General features: G+C 40.4%; 1 protein-coding gene across 3 annotated transcripts in view; it reads right to left on the bottom strand.

The window, feature by feature from the left end:
• SENP5 (SUMO specific peptidase 5) overlaps positions 1–18,804 on the bottom strand; it is a 49,605-nt gene extending 30,801 nt beyond the window's left edge. For all 3 annotated transcript variants that reach the window (XM_049628353.1, XM_049628354.1, XM_049628355.1), the window contains exon 1: positions 18,518–18,804. The gene's annotated coding sequence lies outside the window, so the exon portion shown is untranslated. The remainder of the gene's footprint in view (positions 1–18,517) is intronic.
• Between the last annotated feature and the right edge of the window lie 3,263 nt (positions 18,805–22,067).

Below are 22,067 nucleotides of genomic sequence, written 5' to 3'. Positions count from 1 at the left end.
CTCTCCAAATCCCATTAAGATGACAGAAATGGGTTTTAAGAAGGGAAAAACTCTCACGGACAAAGAAAATTAAAAAGCAGACAAGAAAGGGTGCCTGGGTGGCTCAGTCGGTTGAGTGTCCAGCTTCGGCTCAGGTCATGATCTCACGGTTCATGAGTTCAAGCCCCGCGTTGGGCTCTGTGCTGACAGCTCAGAGCCTGGAGCCTGTTTCAGATTCTGTGTCTCCCTCTCTCTCTGCCCCTTCCCCACTCATGCTCTGTCTCTCTCAGTCTCTCAAAAATGAATAAACGTTAAAAAAAACTTAAAAAAATTTTTTTTAAAAAAGCAGACAAGAACAATACAATTTTGAAAGAAGAAAGCACATAACTGAGTGATGAGCAGGCCAAAAGAATGAAAATCTAAGCCAGCAGCAGGCGAAGACCAGAAGCAAGTTACAGGACCTCAGAAAGGCTCAGGAATAGAAGCAACAATACCTATGAAGGTCAAGAGAAGGGAGTTCAAGGGGTACCTGGCTAGCTCAGCTGGTAGAGCCTGCAACTCTTGATCTCAGGGTTGAGTTCAAGCTCATGTTTGGTATACAGATTACTTAAAAATAAAATCTTTAAGGGGCACTGGGTGGCTCAGTCAGTTAAGCATCCGACTTCGGCTCACTCACGATCTCACTATTTCTGAGTTCAAGCCCCATATGGGGCTCTGTACTGACAGCTCAGAGCCTGGAGCCTGCTTCGGATTCTGTGTCTCCCTCCCTCTGTGCCCCTCCCACACTCATGGGGTGTCTCTCTCTCTCTCCCTCTCTCAAATAAATATTAAAATTTTTTAAAAAATAATAAAAATTTTTGTAAAACAAAGAAGGGAGCTCAAAAAGGAGGGACCCATTTAAAGTCTGAATAAGAAGCAGTTAGACCCCCAAGATGCGCATTCTCCTACCCTGGCAGATAACCAAAGTTTTACTTTCTGGGGAGGACAAACCAGGCTAGTCAGGCACATCATGCACAACTGAAGGCAGGGGTTCAACAGGATCTAGGATTTTACACAGTGAATTCCCTCCCCAACCCGTTTCCCCATTTAGATCCCAGAAAAAGATTTATAGCTTAAGGAAGAGATCAGCCCTGGGAGCAGATACTGATTTTTGGGGATGCCTCAACTAAACAGGCCCGAACAATTACTCTACACTATACCCCAAAGTTTAAGCAGTGAGACCCCAAATCCCTCCCCAACTCCACCCAGGAGGTAACTGCCCCTCCACTACCCAACTTTGGAAGTTTATTCTCCAGAAAGGGTAAAAGTGAATGAAGCTCTGCAGCCAGGGTGATCCCAGACACAATATGAAGATGGATTTATACACTAAATATATGCATCCCAACACTTTCCCACTCATTTCCCAGAACCTTGGCAGTTTGCTTTACCATCCAAGTAGGAAATTAGAAGATTCTTCTCTGGGGAATCTAATTAGTCCACAAGAAAATACATACAGATATCCCTCCAAAATGGCCCAGGATGGCCCACAGTACATCTCAAAGTTGCCAAGTCTCACCGCATGTTCTAAATTACCAAGCAACCTCTTAGTGGTTATTCTTTAAAATGACAGGAAAATCCAAGATTCACCAGATTTCTAGGGTTGACAAGTGGACCAAAGTAAACATTTAAAAAAGCAAAAACTTACATAGAGAAGTCCATTTCAAAAAACTAAGGGAGGGGGCACCTGGATGGCTTAGTCAGTCAAGCGTCCAACTTTGGCTCAGATCATGATCTCACAGTTCGTGAGTTCGAGCCCCATATCAGGCTTGCTGCTCTCAGTGCAGAGCCCACTTCAGATCCTCTGCTCCCTCTCTCTGCCCCTCCCCCACTTGCGCTCTCTCAAAAATAAATAAAACATTAAAAAAATTAAAAATAAAATAAAAATAAAAAACTAAGAGGAGGAGGAAAGAGGAGTTCTTGTTTAATGGGTACACGTTTCCATTTAAGAAGATGAAAAAGGTTCTGAAGATGGATTGTGGCCATGGTTGCACAGCAGTGTAAATGTGTTTAATGCCACTGAACTGTACACCTAAAAATGTTTAAAACGGTAAAAGCTGGGGCACCTGAGTGGCTCAGTGGGCTAAGTGTCTGACTTCAGCTCAGGTCATGATCTCGTGGTCCATGGGTTCGAACCCCACGCTGGGCTCTGTGCTGACAGCTCAGGGCCTAGAGTCTGCTTCAGACTCTGTCTCCCTCTCTCTCTGCCCCTGCCCACCTTGCACACATGCTCGCTCGCTCTCTCTCCCTCTCTCTCACACACACACAAAAATAAACATTAAAAAATATTTTTTTAATAAAATGAAATAAAATGGTAAAAATTATGCTATGTATATTTACCACACTAAAAAACAAGAGGGAAGGGAAAAAAATCTAACAGTATCTTCAAAGTAAAAAAAAAAAAAAAAGTTATATCCACTGGGGGGAATATAATAGCATGTTTTATGTTGTTTTTTTTTAAGTTTGTTTATTTTTGAGAGAAAGAGAAAAAACAAGCATGAGCCAGAGGACGGACAGAGAACGGAAGAGAGAGAATCCCAAGGAGGCTCCACACTCCATGCAGAGCCCAACTTGGGACCTGATCCCACAACCATGAGATCATGACCGGAGCTGAAATCAAGAGTCAGATGCTCAACGAACTGAACCACGCAGGTGCTGTTTTGTTTTTGGTTTTGTTTTTCTAAAGGAACAATCAAAAATAATAAAGGGACCTTGGAAATTTAAAAGAATTGAAAAACTCAGTAAAAAGTAAAGGGCTAATATCCCTAATATAAAGAACTTTCTTAAATTGAGGGATAAAGAAAAAAAAAAAGCCTGATGGAAATATGGGAAAAAGACATAAGGAGACATTTCACAAATATTTTTAAATAGCTCTTAAACATAAGAAAAGATGTTCAACTTAAAAAAAAAATGGGCAAAGAGGGTTGGGGAGTTGTGCAAAATGAGTGAAAGGAGTCAAAATGTAAAAACTTCCAGTTATAAAGTAAGTTATGGAGATGTAATGTATAGCATGGTGATTATAGTTAATAATGCTGTACTGTGTATTTGAAAGTTGCTAAGAGAGTAAATCTTAAAAGTCCTCATCACAGGAAAAAAAACTTTGTTACTAAGTATAGTAGTAGATGTTAACTGGACTTACTATAGTCATCATTTTGCAATGTATACAAATAGCAAATCATGATGTAGAACTAAAAATGATATAATGCTATATGTTAATTATACCTCAATAAAAACACGGGCAAAAACTGTGACAACACATTCTGTTGGTGGGAGAAAAGAAACTTTCATACTTTGCTAATAGGAATACAGACCGATAAAATCCTTTTGGAGGAGAATTTGATAATATCTAACAAACCCTGGTATTTACCTTTTAATCTAGCAGCCCCACTTTTAGGAATTTGTCCTTAAGATACACCTCCAATAATAATGAAAATACAAAATCAAGGTTAGTCATTACAACATTGTAATTGCAAAATACTGGAGACCTAACAGGAAGGTAGTTGAATAAAGTATGGTTCTTTCACACACTGAGTGAAGCTATAGAAGAATAAAAATGAACTCCATGAGCTAACATGGAATGGTTTCCAGGGTAAGTGAAAAAAGCCAAGTTCAAATGAGTATTAATACTATGCCACCAAGACATGACTGTGGCACATAGACACCACAACTGCAAGTTTGGGGAGTTCCCAAAACCAGCCTCAGGTTTGGCAATTTGCCAAAAGGACTCACAGAGCTTACTGAAAACTATTATATTCATAGTTATGGTCTATTAAAGCTGAAGAATATGGATTAAATCAGCCAAGTGGAGAAGCACATAAGGTGTTCTAGCACCATGAACACAGGAGAACTTTACTGTCCTGACATCAGTGCATGACAATATTGCCATCCAGGAAAGCTTACCTGAGCCTTGATATCCAGAGCTTTTATTGGGGTTTTTAGGCATAACTGTTTGCCCACAAGACTGAGCTCAGTCTTTCAGCCCCTCTGGAGATCCACTGATACCAAAGTCATTACCCTAAACTACACTGTCGGTCCTTCTGGCATGGCCAATCCCCATCCTAATTCATGCTGTTAGACTGTTGGTGATCCAAAGCTCCCAGGCAAATACAGACATTCCAACAAGGCATGACATTCCAAGGGCTTAGAGATTACCTCCCAGAAGCCAAGGATAAAGGCTTGCTTTTGGGGCAAGGTTAAATTCTTTACCATGTAGCTGCTTCTCATGAAAGAAAAATTACAAAAATATACACATATCTGCCCTTTCGTCCCCCAAGACAAAATAAAATAAAAATACAAACATGGGAGGATAAACCAGAAACTAATGAGAACAATAACATACAGGAAATTATAGATATGTATAGGATGAAAGAATGAGAAGGAAAATGGCACAGGGATGAGAGTGGTACTTCTCTAAGCTTGCCTTTTTATAAAGTTCTGACTTTTAAAACCATGTTAATGCTTCATATACTAAAAAATATATACAAATAGGGGTGCCTGGGTGGCTCAGTAAGTTAAGTGTCTGACTTCAGCTCAGGTCATGATCTCATGGTTCATGAGTTCAAGCCTCGCATCCAGCTCTCTGCTGTCAGTGTGGAGCCTGCCTCAGAATCTTTGTCCCCCACTTCCCTGCTCACGCTGTCTCAAAAATAAATAACTTAAAAAATACATACACACACACACACACACACACACACACACACACACACACACACACAAATAATTAAAATCAACCAGAATGCAGGAGGACTCCAAAATGAAATACAAATAGCAAATGAATGACAAATAAATAACTATACTGAAAAAGTACGAAAAAATTAGCCAAAGTAATTTTCAAAAACATTTGGACTGTACAGGACTAGAAACAAAAGGACTGTATACAAATACTGTACTTTAGTTAGCAAATTAGTCTTCACAGATGAATGAGTTAATTTTGAAACTACTTTGTAAATATTCTAATTTTTTTAGTTAAGTAGGCTCCACGCCCAACATGGGGCAAGGGTTATATGCTTTATCAACTGAACCATCCAGATGCCGCAACTTTGTAAATACTCTAAAACTGAGTACATAGGAAAATAAGTTGTAGATAAATAGAGCTAGGTTTTTCACCATTGATGAAAGGAGTAGCAGATAGTGAACAGACTGAGACAGGTTTGAATCTATAATGACAGAATAAAATCAGAAGTATCCATGAGTTCATGATTTTATATATACATATACACAGATATACATCTAGAAATGTGCACACATGTGTATTTCCTAGCTCTGTCTACTTAGTGTAGAAGCAGTAACATCCCAGTAGCAATGAACACCCCTAGCACCCAGATCTTGGTTCCCATTTTAAAAAATGACTGATGCCAGAGCAGGACAGAACAAATAGATGAGCCTGGAATATCATTATAATGCCAGAAAGCAAAAAAAAAAAAAAAAAAAAAGTGCTCAAGAAATTATGACATGTCAAAAGAACACAGGAACCAACCTAAAGAGACTTGCCATGGTCAAAGACTCTGAGCAACTAAATATATAATGACAGAAATGGATTATAAGAGCAAAACAAATGCCCTAGTCTGCAACAATATATGACTAAATAAATGGGGAGAAGGGACAGCTCTCCTTACACAGAATTTCAAATTAATAAATACAGAAGGAATAATGGAAATAGAAAAGTTATAATTTGCAACTCATAAACAACAGACTCAGGAAAGAAAATTAGATGAAAAAATACAGTGAGAAACAAGATATATACCATCTCAAAGTATCTCCACAAGATACTTAAAATCACAAAGGGAAAAGTTGTACCTTTCAACAGAAAACCTGACAAACATCACCTTAGTCAGGTGATCAGGGCTATCATCACCAGTAGTAGTAAGATATGATGTTCATATGCCTCCTGATGTAGCACAATGTCACTTGTATGATGTACCACCTCTGTGATGTTATAAATGTATAACCTGAATTTAATCATAAGTAAAAACAGATAAGGCCACACTGAGGGACGGATACTCTATAGGATAACTGGCCAATACTCTTCAAATGTGTCAAGCAGGAGTGCCTGGGTGGCTCAATCGGTTAAGCGTTTGACTTCAGCTTACATCAAGATCTCACAGTTCTTGGGGCACCTGGGTGGCACAGTCGGTTAAGCGTCCGACTTCAGCCAGGTCACCATCTCACGGTCCGTGAGTTCGAGCCCCGCGTCGGGCTCTGGGCTGATGGCTCGGAGCCTGGAGCCTGTTTCCGATTCTGTGTCTCCCTCTCTCTCTGTCCCTCCCCCGTTCATGCTCTGTCTCTCTCTGTCCCAAAAATAAAATAAACGTTGAAAAAAAAAAAAAAAAAAAAAAAGATCTCACAGTTCTTAAGTCCGAGCCCTACACCGGGCTCTCTGTTGTCAGCACAGAGCCCACTTCAGATCCTCTGTCCCTCTGCCCCTCCCCGCAGTGCACACTCTCTCTCAAAAATTAACGAACATTTAAAAAAATGTGTCAGTCAAGGTCATGAAAGACAAAAAGATTGAGGACCTGTCCCAGATTAAAGGACTAAGCCTAAGAAGACAGGATAACTAAGGCAACATGTAATCCTGGATGGGGTCCTGGTCCAGAAAAAGATCACATGTTAGGCCATAAAACAAGTCTCAATAAATTTAAAACTGAAATTCTATTATGTGTCTTTTCCAACCAGAATGGTATGAAACTAAAAATCAATGACAAGAAAAAAAAAGAATTAAAAACCACAAACACATGGAGGCTGAACCACATGTTCACCCAATGGGTGAACAAAGAAATCAAAGACACCAAAAAATACACGGAAACAAATGAAAATGAAAACACAGCAGTCCAAAATCTTTGAGACATGGCGAAAGCAGTTCTGAGCAGGAGATGTGTAGTGATAGAGGCCTACCTCAAGAGAAAAAAAAAAATCTCTCGGGGTGCCACCTGGGTGGCTCACTCGGTTAAAAGTGTCCAACTCTGGATTTTGGCTCAGGTCACAGTCTCGTGGTTTGTGGGTTCAAGCCCTGCTGGAAGTGTGAAGCCTGCTCAGGATTCTCATTCATATTCTCTCATTCATATATTCTCTTTCTCTCCTCTCTGTCCTCTGTCTCCCCTCTCTCTCTCCCTCTCCCTCTCTCTCGACCTCCCCATGCTAAGTAAATATATAAACTTAAAAAAAAATATCTCAAATGAGTAATCTAAACTTACACCTAAAAGAACTAGAAAAAGAAGAATAAAACCCAATACGAGTAGAAGAAAGGAAATAATAAAGAACAGAAATAAATAAAATAGAGACTAAAAAACCAATAGAGGGGCAGCGGGGTAGCCCAGTCGGTTAAGCATCCAACTCTTGATCTCAGCTCAGGTCACGATCTCCGTCGTGAGTTCAAGCCCCCACTGAGTTCCAGGCTGGGTTTGAAGCCTACTTAAAAAATAATAATAAATAAAGTTTTAAAAATAGAAAAGACCAATGAGGGGCACCTGGCTAGCTCAGTTGGTAGAGCATATGACTCTTGATCTTGGGGTCATGAGTTTGAGTCCCACATTAAGCAGTAGAGATTACATTAAAAAAATATTTTTAAAAAAGAAAAACAGGGGTGCCTGGTTGGCTCCATTGGTTAAGTGTCTGACTTCGGCTCAGGTCATGATCCTGCAGTTCATGAGTTTGAGCCCTGCATTGGGCTTTGTGCTGACAGCTGAGCCTGGAACCTGCTTCAGTTTCTGAGTCTCCTCTCTCTGCCCCTCCCTCACCCATGCTCTCTCTCAAAAATAAAAAAGTAAACATAAAAAAAATTAAAAAATTAAAAATTAAATTAAAAAAAGAAAAGAAAAAAGTGGCAAAAGGAAAGAAAGAAAGAAAGAAAGAAAGAAAGAAAGAAAGAAAAAGATTATAAACCAGAAGATCAAGGTCTGAGGGAAAATTATTTTCAACACAGAACTTGAAACTCAGCCAATTCATCAATCAAAACTGAGCATAGAAAAAAGGTTTTCAGAGATGTAAGTTATTAAAATACAGAACTACCATGCATCTTTTTCTCAGGGAGCCACATTTTGTCACACTCTGACAAAATGAGGGAGTAAATGAAGAAAGACCTGAGACCCAGGAAAGATCCAAAACAACACACAAGCAAGAGAAATCCTAAAGAAAATGGTAAAGAAAGATCAGAGTGACAACTATGCCTCAAGCCTAGAGAGCCACCAATCCAGAAGAAAGAGGTCAAAAGGATTTGGGAAAGATGTCTCCAAAAATGTGAAATTGATAGAATTTCTAAAATGTCTGAATGCAAAGACAGATGAGATACAACTGGAAGAGAGCTTGAAAATATATTTAGTTTACTAAAAAGACTACTCACTTTAGGGACAAGAAAAAGTTGCACAAGAAAGGAAAAACAGTCACTATAAATCATAGAGTAATACATAACTTAGCTGTGACTACCATTTACATAATCATAAAAAGGCAAACACTGCTCTAATCAAATGGTTCTCAACCAGACACTCCTTATCATACCTCTCAGTCCAGTATTTAGAACTGTGTGGGAAATTTTTGGTTGTTACAATGAATTTAGGTTGGTATTGATATTTGGTGCCTGGTGTAATGCTAAATATCATGTAATGGACAGGATAATGAAGAACCGTCTCATCCAAAATGACAATACTGCCCCTATTGAGAAAAACCGCTTCTAGCCAAAATTACAGAATCACTACACAGTGAGGATAAATGGGACAGCAGACGTGTACATGTATGTAGAAGTGAAGAGCACATGTTAAAGAGAAGTAAATCTTTATCTTCCATAGTCTACAGATAAAGCTTAACACTAGGAAATCAAAAGTAACATTAAAAAAAAAAAAGCTAATTTAGGGACACGCTGTTGATACCAAAAGAACAGCTCAAAGACTTGAAAGTGGCTGTTGCTGGGAAACAGGAAATGGCAGAAAGGAGCAAGATTCTGGGAACTAAGTCAGGAAAGAGGGCTAGAGGTTTCTCCTTCAGTATACATTTCTCTACTTAGTCCCTTTTATTTTTTTTAACATTTATTTATTTTTGAGAGATAGAGACAGAGTGCAAGTAGGGGAGGGACAGAGAGAGAGGGAGACACAGAATCCAAAGCAGGCTCCAGGCTCTGAGCTGTCAGCACAGAGCCCAACACAGGGCTCAAACCCACGAACTGGGAGACCACGACCCGAGTCAAAGTCGGATGCCCAACCGACTGAGCCACCCAGGTGCCCCTCTACTTAGTCCCTTTATAAAGCACCTACATCCCATCCTCAAATAGGCAAGGTTCCCTCAGACCAGAGACTGTTTTACCCTCCCCACACCACATACTAAATCTTTAGTTATCCTGTTTTTATGTATAGGGAGAAGAAAATGTCAGATCTGGGAGGATTTTTCTTAAACAGACTTTCAATCACTTATGTATATATATTTTAGTCTCACCTTCACCTACATGTCCACAGTCCATGACACTACTCACTAACCCTGAAACTTTTAAAAGGTTCTGAAACACAAACATGACTACTTGTCGGCTTTCTCTACTCGTTGGTTTAGGATTCAGCTTTCTCAAGTCTGTTAATCAGTTACCACTAGTCTTTTCTGCTTTCCAGCTTCCAGAATGTGGGGCTTGAACTCACCACCCCAAAATCAAGAGTTGCATGCTCTGACTGAGCCAGCCAGGCACTCCTCACTTCTCTACAGTTTTAATGGAGTTTTCAGGCTGCTGTGGAATTAAATGTGTACATTCAATCCAATTTCCTTACCATAACACACTGCTGAATTAAAAAAAAAAAAAAATTGCTAAACAAAATGTATGAGCCCATTTTTTGCTAAGTGGAAAAAGCCGTGTATTTTGAATATTTATAGGGGAAAACATGTCTATCAGAATTTACACCAAACTACTAAGAGTTTAGGCCCACAGTTCCTAAACTATATGCCAAGGAACCCAAGGGTTCTGCAGTAAATTCAGAGGGATATCACAAAGCATTCTAAATCAGAGGGGAAAAAACAATATTCTTTATCTGTCATACCTATCAAACACGTGACAAACTACCAGTTTAATACAATTCAGTTTCAAATTAGATCATGGTATATTCTTTCTAATGACATCCTATCTTTGCAAAGTTGGGTTTTTGTTGGTTACTGTGATGATTAAAAAAAAAAAAAAATTTGCAAAAATCTATTTGAAATAGGAAATGTGGGTAGCAGTGTCTAATGATTCCAAGGTTTGAGAAGTTCTCTAGTGCCCAACCAGTACATTGGGTAATTGATTATTTAAGAATGAAATAAAAATACTATATTGTCTTTCAACTGATGTGTATTTAAAAAAATTTTTTTTAAGTTTATTTATTTTGAAAAAGAGGAAGAGAGAATCAGTGCGGGAGGAGTACAGGGTGGGGACAGAGGATCCAAAGCAGGCTCCATGCTGATAGCAGAGAGCCCGACGTGAGGCTCAAACCCACAAACTGCCGAGATCATGACCTGAGATGAAGTCATACACTTAACCGATTGAGCCACCCAGCTCCTGATGTGTATTTTTTAAACAACTATTGGGTTGCTAGACTATAAGTACTTAAGTTGTTTAGATCTAATTACTTAATAAATTACTAGTTATTTAATTATTAGGCCTAAGGATACTATGAAAAAGACACTAAGGGGGGCAGTACACAAAGAAAGTTTGGGAACCTCTGGTTTAGGGTATTATATTTTACTTTTTTTTTTTTTTTTTTTTTTTTAAGGTTTTTGTTGTTGTTGTTGTTGTTTTAGGTTTTATTTCTTTTTGGGTGGTGGGGCGGGTCAGAGAGAGAAGGAGAGCGAGGATCTGAAGCAGGCTCTGTGCTGATAGCACCAAACCCCATGCAGGGCTCAAACTCACAAACCATGAGATCATGACCTGATCCAAAGTCGGACACTAAACCAAATGAGCAACCCAGGTGCCCCTTTATCAATGGAAAAAGAAATTAAAATAAACTTAATATGAAATCCAAATACATTCTCATTGTGCACTACCAACATAAAAGGAGATCTGGAATTTATTCTTCCTAATACTTAAATGTAATAATCACTGGGAAATCTTAATAAGATGTTTGTCTGTTTATTTATTTATTTATTTAGAGAGAAAACGAACACAAGCAGGGGAGGGACAGAGAGAGAAAGAGAGGGAGAGAGAATCCCAAGGTGGCTCTCCACTGTCAGCACAGAGCCTGATGCAGGGCTCAAACTCACAAACCGGGAGATTGTGACCTGAGCCAAAATCAACAGTCAGATGCTTAACCGAGTAAGCCACCCAGGCACCCCTATGTTTTTTATTCTAAAAACACACACAGAGCTACATAATTATGAGCCCATAACAAATCTAGGCTGAAGAAGGGGGTAAAAAAATGTATAATTAAAATCTTAAAAGTCCTGCCCAAATTAGAGAAACTATCTGAACTGTACCTTAAAAAGTTAATCTAACATATTTCTTGGTGGTGGTTATATCACCAATAATGCTGAAGTTATAAAGATATACAAACATCTTTCAAATTTCAATTCAATAAATGAGTTTTTACAAATATGATGACATATGAGTGTTCAAAAAATTATTATAGTCTAATGTGAGAGTCATTTGAACAGGTATTCACAAATGTAATGAATAGAAGATCAAATTGAGAGTATTATGGGAAGGGGCACCTGGGTGTCTCAGTCAGTTAAACATCCAACTCTTGATTTTGGCTCAGGTCATGATCTCACAGTTCCTGAGATCAAGCCCCACATCGGGCTCCACACTGACAACATGGAACCTACTTGGGATTCTCTCTCCCTCTCTCCCCTTCACCCCACTTGCACTAGATGTTAAAAACAACAACAACAGAGTATTATTCTGGCAAAGGGTCAGGAGGAAAGACCTCTCTGAAGAAATTATTTTTAAGCTGAGACAAAGGATGATAAATAGTTACTAGGCAAAGGGAACAGATCAACAAAAGCCCAGGACAGTGAATGCAGTATTCAAAGGAAATGAAAGAAACTTCAGGATCACTTGGAGGAGGACCCGGAGAATAGAAAATGTAAACTAATGGTGCTGCTACTTAACATAAAGGTAGTGTCAAGCCACTAAAAGATAAAGAGGGGTACAAGACCTGATCTGTATACTTACAAAGATCATTCTACCTGCTGTGTACAGAATGGCTGGGAGAAGGCCATAGCAAAGGAAACCTGTTAGGAGGCTGTTGCAGGTAAATATAGGCAAGGTGCAAAGTCACTCAGATTAAGAGACAATGGAGAGAAACAGCAAAGTGAATCAATCTTGAGACTTTTTAGAAGACTGTGTGGAGGGAGAGGAGTAAGAGTTTTGGTATGAGCTACTGGGTAGATGGCTGTATAATTTACATGGAACAAATGGAGAAAGACTGGAGGAAGGTTATACTGGCTATGTCTTTAGTTTTAGACATGGTAGACTTGAGGTGACTGTAGGAAATTCATCTGGATGTATACTGCTGGATATACAGGTCAGGAAGTCTAAAAAAAAGGATACCATAGGAATTATAGTTTAAGCCATCAGCTTATAATAACTAAAGCTACAGAAACTGATAAACTCACCTAGGGAGACTCTGTAAAAGGTAGAAGCAAATGCACCGTAGGGCAGTATTCAGAGGAACTCTGGGATGTAAGAGTGAGATAAAGGAAGACTACTTAGCAAAGGAAAATGACAAGGAATGATCAGAGAAATAGGTAGAAAATCAGGTTAATGTGGTATCAGGAAAGCTAGAGAAAGTTTCTAGAAGAAGAGAAATGGTCAAAGGCTGTTGAGAGCTCCAGCAAAATAAGGACTGGGGTACCTGACTGGCTCAGTCAGTACAGCATGAAACTCTTGATCTTGGTTGTGAGCTTGAGCCCCATATTAGGTGTGGAGATTACTTAGAAAACAAAAAACAAAACAAAACAAAAAAGGCAAGATAAGGATTAAAAAGTCTCCATTTGATTCTCATGACATTTGTAAGTCAAATTTTCATAGAATGGAGAGAACAAAAACCAAGATAGATTGAAGAAGACAATATATAAAACTGCCCAAGAAGCCCAAGTAAATACGAGATAGACAGGGTAGGGGTTTTTGTTTTGTTTTGTTTTGTTTTTAACGGAGACAGTTGTTCATATATGAATGCTCCATACTATACTTATGGAAAAAGATGGCAGACTGAACACATTTTACTCTTACTCCCTCCAAAATCCCATTAAAATGAAAATAAAACATTATTTTAACTTTATTTTTTAAAATATGAATTATATACAATGAAATGTATAGATAAAAAGGTTTTGGGTTTTTTTAAAGCATATATACACAAAATGGAAGAGGGGACAACAAAACCTTTTGGAACTTGGAACGCAGATTGACTTAAAGACTGAAAAAAGTTAATCTCAAGTTCGCAAAGGGGAAGCAATCCAGTTTATGCAACAGTGCCTCAAAACAGATCAGGAATTGGCAGCATCAGGTTTTATGAGAGAGGTGTAAACATGGTGCTAAAAATTAGACCAAATCATTTAGATAACCTCCTACTCTCCACAAAACCAGCCAACTACCCCTATCTCACCTTTATACAAGTATGGAGAATTATTTTTTTTTTTATTTTTTTTTAACGTTTATTTATTTTTGAGACAGAGAGAGACAGAACATGAACGGGGGAGGGTCAGAGAGAGGGAGACACAGAATCTGAAACAGGCTCCAGGCTCTGAGCTGTCAGCACAGAGCCCAACACGGAGCTCGAACCCACGGACTGCGAAATCATGACCTGAGCCGAAGTCGGATGCTTAACGGACTGAGCCACCCAGGCGCCCCTGGAGAATTATTTTCTATACGAGAACAGTGCTGTCCAATGAAACTTCTGCAATGACAGAAATATTTTATATCTGCCTTATTCAACATGGTAGCCTTTGGACACATATGGTTACTGACCACTTGAGATGTGTCTGGTTCAAATGAGGTATTTACTCTTTAATTTTAATCACTAAATTTAAGTGGCTACATGTAGCTACTGGCTACCATATTGGACACTGCAGCTCTAGAAGGTAAAACAATGGATTCCTGGCCCAGTTAAGAATATGGGTATCATACTGAAAATAGTTAACCAAACATAAAGAGTTTACACACTAAGGGCTAAAATCTCTATCCCTTCACTCAGGTTAGCTACCAGACTGCTGGCAGCCAGCTTAAAAGCTCCAAGCAGGAGATGTGAAGATTTTTTTTTTTTAAGGTTTTATTTTTAAGTAATCTTTGTACCCACTGTGGGGCTCAAACTTACCACCCCAAGATCAAGAGTTGCAAACTTACAACCCCAACTGAGCCAACCAGGTGCCCCTGAAGATTCTTTTTTGAGGAATCTAACTTGCTCAAAAGGAAAGCCAAAGATACTGCTACTGAAGGTTCTCTAATGAGAGTCCATCCAGTGTGCTCTAAAATCGACAAATCTCAGGGCGCCTGGGTGGCTCAGTCAATTGAGCGTCCAACTCTTGATTATGGCTCGGGTCATGATCTCACAGTTTGTAGGTTGTAGCCTGCATCAGGCTCCTCTCTGACAGTGCAGAAGTGCAGAGCCTGCTTGAGATATTTTCTCTCTCTGCCCCTCCCCCACCCTTGCTCACTCTCTCTCAAAATAAAAAAAAATTAATTAGGGGTGCCTGGGTGGCTCAGTCAGTTGAGCATATGACTTAGTTCAGGTCATGATCTTGCCATCCACGAGTTCGAGACCCACACTGGGCTCTGTGCTGACATTTCATAGCTTGGAGCCTGTTTCAGATTCTGTGTCTCCCTCTCTCTCTCTCTCTGCCCCTCCCCTGCTTGCTTGCTCTCTCTCTCAAAAATAAACATTAAAAAAAAATTTTTTTAATTAAAACAAATGGTATCCCATTATGCTCTCAAGTCCTCACAGACATAGAAGACTGCCTCAAAGACCAGCAAATGACTTCTATTAAACTCCACTTTTCACTGGGTCTTCAAGTTGTTATTACCCTCAGCCCGCCTTGGTTTCTATGTTAAACCTGTAATATCAGTTTAGACTAAAACTGGAACCATGGGTTCAGATTTATCCTTTTTAAGTACCTCTAACTTGAAAATTTTGCTGTCAAAATATGAAACTCAACAATTTTTAAAACCTCAGAATTAAGGTATTTCAGCCACAAAAATAAAAAAATTTAGAGACTCAGTAACGGCTTTTCATCTCAGACACATATCATGTTTCTCTAGACTTGAATTCACAGACTACATATCTGTTAACCTGGGGGTTTTAAAAAATACTTATTTTTGTAATCTCTGCACCCAATGTGGGGCTTGAACTCATGACCCCAAGATCAAGAGTTGCATGCTCTACTACTGACTAAGCCAGGCAGGCACCCCTGTTAACATGTTTTTTTTTAATTAGCAAATTTAGAATGCCCTTTGTCATCTGGTTGTAGGAAGTTAACATGCTAATAAACAGGGTCACTTTTAGAAAATAATTCAGCATCCTATGGACTTGTGATGTAGGGTCTATTTGTGGCTCTCCTACTAACACAGAAGAGGGATACTAAAGCAATGAGGTTACCGAAGAATAATTTGAGAATGAGTATATCTCCCTAAAGGAGAATGTTCAACTCTGCCTCGTTACCTTAGCAATTCTGAAAATATTACAAAAAATAGTCAAGAGGTTTTCACTATAAGAAAAATACACATGAAATACTGTTACCACCTAATCAGTTGACCCTTTCCAGGCATCTATCAAAATTTTTAAAATATTTATTCACTTTTGAGAGAGAGAGAGAGTTGGGGAGAGGCAGAGAGAGAGGGGGACAGAGGATCCATAGCAGGCTCCAAGCTGAGAGCAGAGAGCCAGATGCCAAGCTCGAGCTCACAAACTACAAGATCATGGATGATCTGAGCTGAAATCAGACACTCAACCAACTGAGCCACCTGGGCACCCCATCAAATTCTTTAAACCAGTGACACATTACAACTTAACCAAAAGAAAAGGGACTAAAAATTCAAGGACAAGCTTAAAGACCAAGAGCCTCTAGTTAAATTAGGTGTTTATAAGGCAATTAGAGATGTTTAGAGCCCAGTTCTCAAACTGTGTTTCACTGGAAGCTGAGCAGCGATACAGAGTGGTCATACATAGGAGTACATATGAGGATAGAGGAAGGGGTTTAAAAAAAAAAAAGTCTGTGTAAAGTTGACTGGGTTTATGATAAGTGAGAACAACAGCAAAATTTTCTTAAATAGAATTTTTCCATGGTTTGTGAAAGCTTGGCATAAAAGCCTACTAAAAAGCTGATTTACAAAGTGACATAACCTTTATATAATTATGCCAAAAAACAAACCTAAGCAACATTCAGTAAGAAACTTTATTGTAAAAGTTAATACTTTCACCAAAGAGCTTTAAGGAGTGTTAATGCATAAGAAACTACAAAAACAGAATTATACTGAGCCACGGACTTAAAGGACTTATCTTCTGGGCTCAAGGTGGTACAAAAGAGTACTACTGATTCAAGTAAAGTGATTTGTTAAGAAAAGGAAGGGAAAGAAAAAAATTAAAAAGGTATGGAAGGCAACAAACTAGTTGGACATTACATTTCATCTCTGAGCCTGTTTATAAACTAATATATGAAACCTGCTCTACATCTGGGTTTTCAAAACTTGAGTATCACCTGAGAAACTATTTAAAGACCACAAATACCCATGTGCCACTTCAGATCCACCCAGGCACCTGGGGTTTTGTTTTAATTACCCCAGCCGATGCCCAGCCAGGTTTGGAACCACTGGATTAGATAACCCTCAAGGTCCCTTTCGTGTCCATGAGTTAAAATTCCCAACTGACAATTCTGTGCCAAAGGAACTGAAGACTGCACTTGGCTACATACTGCATGGCAGCCATTGTCATGTTCCATTAAGGAAAAGGAAGCATCCTTAATCTGTCTGAGCAAGCAACTGTAAGAACAGGTGCAACTTACTCAAATCACTTGGCTGCATATCCGCTCGCTCCTCCCCAAACACTTCTCTAACTTAGGGTCTACTCAACTTCAGGGGCACCTGGGTGGTTCAGTCAGTTAAGCCTCCAACTTCGGCTCAGGTCACGATCTCACGGTTCTTAGGTTCGAGCCCCACGTCGGGCTCTGAGGTGACAGCTCAGAGCCTGGAGCTTGCTTTGGATTCTGTGTCTCCCTCTCTGTCTGCCCCTCCCCGACTCATACTTTCTCTCAAAAATAAATAAAACATACAGAAAAACTAAACTTCAGAGTGGGGTATGTTCTACTCTCTCCAATACAGAGAAAGGGCAGCTCCTCAGATTAACTCAGGACTGTAACGTCCAGCCACTCAAAGGTCAAGTTCTTGTTTTTATTCTCTGCACATTTTCAATTAACACGAAGTGTTTTAGAGGCAGAGTGAGAGGTCCTCAGAAAGATATGCAAAGAATTTCTTCTAAAGCAGGCCAAGGTGTAAATAAAGCCCCTCCAGCTTTTTATCCTAGAAAGGGCCCACTGGACAAAACAATCTTGAGTAAGGAGCAAAACTGATTTAGGTTATTCCTCATATACCAATAATGCTTATCATTAAACATGAGACATCTGGTTAGCTAGGAGAGTCTGACCTCGTCCTAATGCTGCCCAACCCAAAGTAGAGCCCACAGTTAGGTTCTAACCACATAAGATACTAGTTTCTCCTCTGGCCCCCTCCTCCATAGCAAGTGTAGTTATTCTGAGTAAAAGATGTAATTAAGAACCTACCATTAAATGTCCAGGATATTCTTAAATCCAAAATGTTTAATGGCTGATGTTCTGCTTTTTTCACTTCTCTACATTCACCCAGGTATTTATGTAGGTATAAGAAAGCTCCGCTTTACATGTGGTTAAAAATGTCTAAGTGTCTAACACGAGATTAAAACCACTAACAAATGGCAGGCTAGGATTTTAACTCCGCTCTTCCGACTTAAATACAAAACCCTCATTTCCCACATCCTCTCGGCGTCTCTCCTCCCCCAACAGAGTGGCCCAGTGGAAAGGGGGTTGATACTGCCCAGCATAGACAGAAAAACAGAAAGCCTCATAGAAAACAGACTTCCCCCCCATCCTAATGTTTAATTGTGCCACACACATTCGCTACAACAGGGTCTTAAGAGTGTGCGGGGGGAAGGAACCAAAGGCAGGAAGGAAGCAGAGCTGTCCGAACAAACATAAACTCTCGGCTTTAAAAACGGCAGTAGCGGGAGGACCTCTAACAGCAGCTCTTCCTCTCAGACCTTTCCCCGGCCTCGGAGGGGCCCCAGCTTTCTCCGCTTCTACGTCGTACAGTTCAAACTGGAAAGAAAAAGGGGAGGACAGAGGTCCCTCGGGACAAGCTCCCTTCCGGCCCCCAGAAAGGCAGAGCAGCGCCCAAGGAGAAATTTGCTGCCTCCGGTTCGGGCGTGGGGGAGGGCAGCGCTCGAGGCCTCCAGGCCGGGGTGCTGAGCTGGCGCGCTCTGGCGCGGGAATGGCCAGCAAGCCCGGTCCGTAAGTCATCCCGATTTGACACCGGGCACCTACTTACCTACGTCGCTCGCTGCCGGCACCTGCCCCACCGCGAGTTCAGATACTGCCGCAGCTCAGACTAAGGCCCCGCCTTCGCCAGCTCTAGGGAACCCCAGACAGTGAGGAGGTGTCCGGCCTGCTCACAGCGGCCACGGCCACCGAGCTTCCTTTGCAGCCTCCGCCGCGACGCCGGCGCTCACTTACATCGTCACCTCCTTCCGTGCCCTTCCGCCTCAGCCCCGCCCGTGCCCCGTGCGGGCAGCGGAAGAGAGAGTGGCAGGCTGGCGGTGGGGGCGTGGCTCCGCCTTCCCTCCGCTTCCGGCGGCGCGTTTCCCCGCCCCCCGAGACGTCAGCTGACGCGTCCTGTCGCGCCACGGGGACTCTTACCCGTGCCTCTGCAAGGGAGGGGTTTGGTAGAAACAGTACCTGGAAATTGTAGAGACTCGGCAGGTCTGCTTCGAGACTTTTCTGTTCAGCCCCCTCTCACCTTTATAACCCCAAAAGGGCCAAGGCAGACCACAACTACTATATGGCCGCTCCCTCCGCTAATCCCTTTTTCCCTTTGGCCCAAAGCGAAAGACCACATTCCTGCTCTGGATGCACTTTAAGGCTTGGCCCAAGCTTTGCTTTTCTGGTTTTTCCGTGATCTTACCCCTTGGTATAGTAATGTGCCTCTTCATCTGTGCTCCGCCTCTGAGGGAACACTTCCCCTGGAGAGCAGAGCCGGGTCTTATTAACGTTATAGCCCCAGCACCGAACAGTGTCTGACCTACAAGTGCTTACCTAGTAGGTGTTCAGTAAAACTGTTACTTAATTTCTTATGAGAGAGAAAAGTGGCTTCAGCCTGGTATATTGAGGCACTAGTCACTCAACATTTTTTTTTAACGTCTTTATCTTGCAAGCCCTCAGTCTAATTGTGGGGAGTCGTAAATGGATAATACAATGTCTAGACAGAAAATATAGCAGATGTATAGCGGAAAGTGAATTCAATTTTGGACGTTCGATTTGGAATAGAATGGAGAGGGATACAAATGAGTATTAAGGGTGGGGTGCTTGGGGCCCTGCGCCCGTAGGAAATTCTCAGGCATTGTCTCTTCAACTGGAGTTTTTGCTTCATTCCCTCCTTTCCTCTGAGATTCCAATTACATGTGTAAGACTATTTGACCTTGTACATCATGTGTTCTAACACTCTGTACCATCTTTCTTCTCACTTGATGCTTCAATTTGAATGTTTTCTATTGTCCTATTGTTTTGAGTTTCCTAATTCTCTCTTCTGAGATCTTCAGTCATTTGTCAAATCTATACACTGAGTTCTTAATTTTTAATAATGTATATTCAGGGTTTTGATTGTTTTATAAATTTTATGTAGATTTTATATCTGATGAAAATCTCCAGCTTTTCATTTTGTTCATCATTTCTTCTGTTTTCTTTATCATGGTTTGTTTGTTTTTTCCTCCCTCCGTCCTCGTTTGCTAACTTCAATGTTTTGATCATCCTTGGTCTAGTTCAGTGATTCATTATTCTCTTTTAATTATCTGTCATATTTTCCTGCCACTTCACATGCTCGGTAGGTAATATTTTCTTGTGTACATAAAAGGATTGCAGAGCCACCACATGATATCATCTACTGGTGAGGATTCCCCCTTCCCTCTGTTAGGTTGGTAGAGAGGAGCTAGTCCTCGGAGTCTAATCAGGGATTGAGATGGGTCTTGGTAAGTTTGTCTTCCTATACTCATTCTACCTCTTGTTCATCCCTCAGATGTAGCTCAAGTTTTTGATAGAAAATCTGTTTCCTCAGCCCTAAGAGACTATAGTACTTCCAGTTCATTCCTCTGGGGCTTTGAGCTTAGTTCTTTAGCCTCCAACCAATTGTGCTTCAAAATATGAGAAATGTCTTGCTGAGCTGGAAAAAAAAAAAAAAAAAAGAGAGAGAGAGAAATTAGCCATGTGTTTGAGGAGGCCATGTCCCTCTAATGGGGTATGGTTTCCTAAGTACCATGACTTTTTTTTTAAGTTTTGGTTCAGTCCCATAGCCTCCCAAGCAGGTCTCAACTCAGAAAATGCCCTACGTGGAAAACTAGGCATGCATGGGGGCGCTTCTGCTTTCAGTCAGTCCCAGTAGCCCACTAAAAGTTCCTCTGGGTTTTCTTTGCCCCCATAGGCTGCCTCTGCCTAGATTAACACTGATTCGGGGCGCCTGGGTGGCGCAGTCGGTTGAGCGTCCGACTTCAGCCAGGTCACGATCTCGCGGTCCGTGAGTTCGAGCCCCGCGTCAGGCTCTGGGCTGATGGCTTGGAGCCTGGAGCCTGTTTCCCATTCTGTGTCTCCCTTTCTCTCTGCCCCTCCCCCGTTCATGCTCTGTCTCTCTCTGTCCCAAAAATAAATTTAAAAAAACGTTGAAAAAAAAAATTAAAAAAAAAAAAAAAAGACTGATTCCCAGCCTGTCCCTAAAATCAGCAAATGTTTCCAGAAAATGAAACAGCTAGTGATTATCAACTCACCTTACAAGGGCTCTCCCCTCTCTGGAGTTTTTGTTTACCTCAACTTAGGTAAGAAGTCCTTCTTACTTCACAGCTCTCTGATACATTTTAAACTATGATATTTTTAACTTATTCTGCATTTTCTAAGGTTGTTGTAGCAGGAAAATTGTCCTGTTACAACCTACTATGTCCTATTTGGAAGGAAAGGTCACTTGTAAAACTTAGTTATAGCATGTCTACAATGCCCAAAGTATAAGTGATACCTTCAGTTTCTAACCAAAATCCTCACATTTCTTTAGACTTAGACATTTATATAGATTCATTCCTCACTACAAAACCCTTCTGCATAATTTTTCCATCCATGATTTGGTAGACTTTTTAGGAGATTAAAAAAATAATAACCATAATTGAGCTCTTACCATGTCCTCAACATTTTATGGATATAACATTTTACTTTGACAACAAACCCTTGATATGGGGATTTTTCTATTTTTATAAATGAAAAGACAGAAGGTAGAGTTAGTCATAGGCCTAGAGCCATGTAGTGGGATCCATCCGATCTTAAAGTCCCTAAAAAAATACTAGTTTGCTTTCCCTTTAGGGTTAAATACTCTACAACTGTACTATAAAAAAAATAGCTACTAGCCACATGTACCTATTTTAATTTAAACTAATAAAATTTAAAATTCAGTTCCCCAGTTACACTAGGTGCATTTCATATGCTTAATAACTATATGTGGTTAAAGGCTACCATAATGGAAGACAAAAATATAAATCATTTCCATCATTGCAGAAAGTTTTACTGGAAAGCTCTACTCTTAGATTTTTACAGAAAAAAATAGGAAGATTTTATAAGAACAAAATACTTTAGAGTTCTTGCATATTTTAAAAATTTTTTGTGATCTGGGGTATCTGAGTGGCTCAGTCAGTTGAGTGTCTGACTTAGGCTCAGGTCATAATCTCAGGGTTTATGAGTTGGAGCCCCACATCAGGCTCTCAGCTGTCAGCACAGAGCCTGCTTCAGATCTTCTGTCCCCCTCTGTCTCTGCACCTCCCTCACTTACACTACCTCAAAAATTAACATTAAAA

The sequence above is a fragment of the Panthera uncia genome, chromosome C2, assembly GCF_023721935.1.
Source record: "Panthera uncia isolate 11264 chromosome C2, Puncia_PCG_1.0, whole genome shotgun sequence".
Taxonomy (NCBI): domain Eukaryota; kingdom Metazoa; phylum Chordata; class Mammalia; order Carnivora; family Felidae; genus Panthera; species Panthera uncia.
The sequence above is the reverse complement of the archived record's forward strand: the minus strand, read 5'-3'. Positions and strand labels throughout refer to the sequence as shown.